The sequence below is a fragment of the Bos indicus x Bos taurus genome, chromosome 24, assembly GCF_003369695.1.
Source record: "Bos indicus x Bos taurus breed Angus x Brahman F1 hybrid chromosome 24, Bos_hybrid_MaternalHap_v2.0, whole genome shotgun sequence".
Lineage (NCBI taxonomy): Eukaryota > Metazoa > Chordata > Mammalia > Artiodactyla > Bovidae > Bos > Bos indicus x Bos taurus.
The window spans coordinates 8,771,692-8,776,480 of NC_040099.1; the positions used below are offsets into that span (position 1 = coordinate 8,771,692).

The following is a 4,789-nucleotide window of genomic DNA, read 5'->3' on the forward strand; positions in this document are numbered from 1 at the left end:
TCATATTAGTCTTTGGCATTACTTTTGTCACGTTTGTGGTATGTTATAATCATAAAATAAATTAGGAGTTTTTAGTTTAGTTTTTCCCATGGTCTGGAATATTGTAAACAATATTGGAATTATCTGTTCTTTAGGAGACAAAAACTCATTTGTGAATCCCTCTTTTCAATGGAAAAGCTCTAAAAACTCACAATTTTGGCAGTTGTAACTGGCTTATTCAGTTTCTCCTATTTTTTAGACTTGACTCTGGTAACTCATATTTCGCTAAGATATAATTTTTCCTCAATTTTCAAACTGACTACCATATATAGTGCACAGTATTTGTCTCTAACCCCCTACTTTCTTCTATATGTACTCTTCTGATTCCTAGTTCATTACTGATCTTGCCCTTCAAGCTCACTATCTTTTTGCCTTGTTAAATCTTCATGGAGTTAATCTCTTATTAATCTTATCAAAGCATCATATTTCAGATTTATTTAGTTTTTTGAATAGTTTTTGTTTTATATTTTGGTTGGGGAATTAAGATCCCATATGCTATATGGAGTGGCCAAAGAGTAAATTAATTAAAATTTTTTTTTTTTTTGTTCATTTACTTTAATAACACTACATTTACCATGTTATCACCATGGAATGTAAATTCAGGTTAGACGAGAATTCACAAGTACAACAAAGCATTCTGTGATATACCAAAGTTTGTATAATGTCTGACCAAACCAGCTTGCTCATCAATGACTTCCATTGTAGGGATTTTATTTAGTTGATGATACTTTTGGAGAAAATAAACATACTGCACACATTTAAAAAGTGTTTTTCATTTACCTTTGCATTAGCACTTAAAATACATGTTTCAAAATAATTTAAAATTATTCTAATATAACAGCAGCAAAATATAATTCTTCAATTACTAAAGAGCTAAAAGGGATCCACAAGTTAAGTTACTCTCATGTTTATGATTCTAAAATAAATACTACTTCAAAGTGGCTCTGTTACCAGCTTTTTAGTTTTGGTTTAAAAACACACACAGACTTGCAGGGAGGTTTATAATGTTGTATTCCATGCACTGTTCTGAAAGGGTTCCTCAAGAGCCAACCAGCCCTTAAAACAGTACTCAGTCCACAAGGCCGTCAGAAAGTTACATTAACTGGGGTAAATAGGATTCCTTCATTACATCAAAAGCATATGATATTCTGCAGCAACTGGGAGCATTTTCAGGATTGGCATGTTGTCTTCTTTAGAACTAATTTCAACAGAAGAGTTTAAGAAGGTGGACAGGTACCACTATCAAGTGTATTTAAAAGTGACATGTTTCTTTTGTGCTGGTCTGACTCCCCTGAATGACCTAGCTAGTGAACTAGTCACCAGTAATTTGGTCACCAGGCAAACCAAGCCTGCAAGAAAGGAGGCCAATTTTCAAATTACCATGTTCTTGTCTGACCCAAACAATTTATTTTCAGCATAAACATATAACCTCAATATGAGATGTCTAACTAAAGCAAGCACCACCAAGAAGACCAAGACAGCATCTCCTCTTCTAAGGTTTAGGTTTCCCCCAGAATTCTTGATACAGGGAATAGCCCATACCAAGAGTCATTGCTCCCACAACAAAGCCTTGGGCTGCCACACGCATGTGGATCAGGTGAACAGACATTTTAGTATGTCCCCTGCTCTTCAATCTATATAATCCATATGCAACAATTGCTGCAAAACCTGCCATTCCAATGGGGACAAATGGTGCCTCTCTAGCTTTTCGGATAAGTTTAGATCCCTGATCTTCATCATATGAAGAAAGAGAAATATCTGTGTCGCTTGACATAGTGATTGAAGACTCTTCAGACAATTTCAAGACGTTTCAGGTTCCTACCGTATTCTCTAAAATTTTAAAATAAATTAATTTTAACAAATAAACAAGTGAAACTAAGAATAGAAAATTTTAAAAGATTTTAAAAATCTTTTAAAATTTTCTATTCTTAGTTTCACTTGTTTATTTGTTAAAATTAATTTATTTTAAAAATTTTAATTAATTTACTCTTTGGCCACTCCATATAGCATATGGGATCTTAATTCCCCAACCAGAGATTGAACTTTTGCCCCCTGCACTGACGGCAGAGAGTCTTAACCACTGGACCGCTGGGGAAGTCCTTCGTTTTTTCAAAACTGTTCTTCTAATTTATCAAGATAAAAATTAACTTCCTTACTTTTCATCTTTAGGCTTTATAAACTAAAGTATTTGGGATATATAACTTATTTTACATTCATTTTTCTCTGTGTATTATAGGTTATGGTATTAATCATCCTCTTTTATTTTTTCTTAATATGTTCAGTCAGCTATTAGGATTAACTAATATATTTTGAGTCTGCATTAACTATTCAAGGTAGATGCTAGGCTTATTATTAGTAGCTAATTTAGAAAAATGTATAGTTTTATTTCATTCCTACATAGTTTTTCATGTTATTATGCTTTTTCCGACTGTTCTTCAATACAGTTAAGTATTATTGTTGATTGCTGCAGTTGCTGTTTAGTCACCGAGTTGTGTCTGACTCTTTTTTGACCCCATGGACTGTAGCCCACCAGGCTCCTCTGTCCATGGGATTTGCAAGGCAAGAGTACTGGAGTGGGCTGTCATTTCCTGCCAGGGGATCTTCACAACCTGTGTTTCCTGCACTGCAGGCGGATTCTTTACCACTGAACCATCTGGAAAGCCCAGAGTTAAGTATATGCCTTAGTAAATATTATTGTTACATTTGGCCTCTTTGTTCCCCTCCTTTGACTCATCTATGCTCTAATCACAGATCTATGGTTGTTTGCTCTTGAATCTATCCCATTTGTATATAGTAGGGTTGCTAGCATATGGTATTTAGTATATTCTGGGTTCTCTTTTAACTCATACCATTGCAGGGAAGTTGTTCTGGAGCCTCAGGTTCAGGGCCTACCTGGAACTGTTGCACAGCTTCCATTCCGATCCACACACGTCGCCAGGTCTCTACTATGGGCATTAGGAGCCTTCGTGGCTCAAAACTGGGACTCTAAGTGGGATGTAGGAAGACGTAAGTCAGACTGAAAACTGGGAACCTCCCAAATCTTAAATCTTCCTTGCTGGAGAAAACCACCTACCACATCCCTCCACCACTTTCACCCTTGACTTCTGTCTGAAAAACAAGAGCTCACCTTGTCAAAATTCTCAATGATTACATTTGAAGACCAATTTCGTAAAAGGATAGATATTGTTTCAGGGCTAAATCCTCTCCACTTCACACTACATTGCTACCATGGATAATTATCCTCATTTATAGAATCTTATAAGAAAGGAGATAGCTTATATACTGAAATGGTTGCAAGACCCTGACAATTTGGACTCTAGAGCACTATCTTAATGAGAGTCGATTCTAAACGTATTAAGTAATGTGAACTCTCAGACTAAAACAACTGAATTTATTGACATGGGTCTATTCTCCTGGGATGCAAGATTCAGTATTTTATTTCTGAGCACCTGCCAGTATCTTAACAGTTTTGCATGGATAATTTATTGAAGACATGTCTCAGAAGGATTTCTAATTTCCTTTCTCTTTTATTTAAATGTTGTTACAGATTCCTTGTATCTCAAGGGGATACCTACCACTGATAGAGACTTTGGTATGTATACTAAAAGTTAAAGTGAAATACGAGGTACAGTACTAAGTTTTTCTTTATATAGCATAAGGTGTATTTTTTGAAATATTTTGCCTGTATGTTATTAAGATTACATGATTATTCTCTTGAGAAGAGGGCAGACTATTTCCTAATCAGTTTTGTTTTCTCTTTCTTAATTTTTAAATTATGAAATTATGATAACACATTTGCATATGACTTGGGAGATACAGACCAAAGTTAAACATAGTTCCAGAGTATATTACAATTATTTTTTAAGTGGATAAATTAAGATTTTTAGTTGGAGTTTCAATATCAAACTCTCAAAAATTAATAGGATGAATACACAGAAAAGTAGAAGACTATAGTAGACCCAAAAAACACCATGAACCAATTCAACATAATTAAGACTTATACAATTTTCACACAACAGTATATTTCCTACCCATTAAAAAAATCCCTGCAATCTAACATCTTCCATAAATAAAGTGTCAAAACTAAATAAATGTCAGTCAGGTGATCGTTTGATTATTTTGAATCTGATCTCCAAATTATTTGTATACTTGCTTGAGTCCCCTTAATTGTTCTAACAATTGACATACATTTATTGGGAGTTGTCTCTACCCTCAACAAAGTTATATCCCCAAAGAGAACAATGTATTTCTATAAAAATCTGTATTATGAGATAGCGTTAGTACAAGCCAAACAAGCAAGACAGATGATAAGTGAAAGGGGGTTTGACAAGAGAGACATCACTACACTGCCTGGTCCTAATGTTCATCACGGGCTTCCCTGGTGGCTAAGGATCTGCTTGCAATGCAGGAGACCTGGGTTTGATCTCCGGGTCAGGACTATCTCCTGGAAAAGGGGATGGATACTGACTCCAGCATTCTTGCCTAGAGAATTCCATGGACAGAAGAGCCTAGGGGGCTATTGTCCATTGGCTCACAGAGTCAGACAGGACTGAGAAACTAACACTTTCAGTTTTTCAACCTTCATCACAATGTGGGGATGGTTGGAAGGAAAGGTAGGTGTAGATGAGGAGAATGGTTATTTATGCAAGAAAATCTTGAGGGCCTGGAAAAATATTTTCAATGTTTGCTAAAAGACCAGTTCAGAAGTATGAAGATTTCTTACAGGAGACTAGTAGAAATAGTTTAGCAA

The 4,789-nt window shown here is 35.3% G+C and overlaps 1 pseudogene across 1 annotated transcript; it reads right to left on the minus strand.

The window, feature by feature from the left end:
* Nucleotides 1–1,423: 1,423 nt before the first annotated feature.
* LOC113882886 lies at nucleotides 1,424–1,863 on the minus strand (annotated as a pseudogene). Its single transcript, XR_003508466.1, has one exon. The product of XR_003508466.1 is annotated as an HIG1 domain family member 1A, mitochondrial pseudogene (transcript).
* Between the last annotated feature and the right edge of the window lie 2,926 nt (nucleotides 1,864–4,789).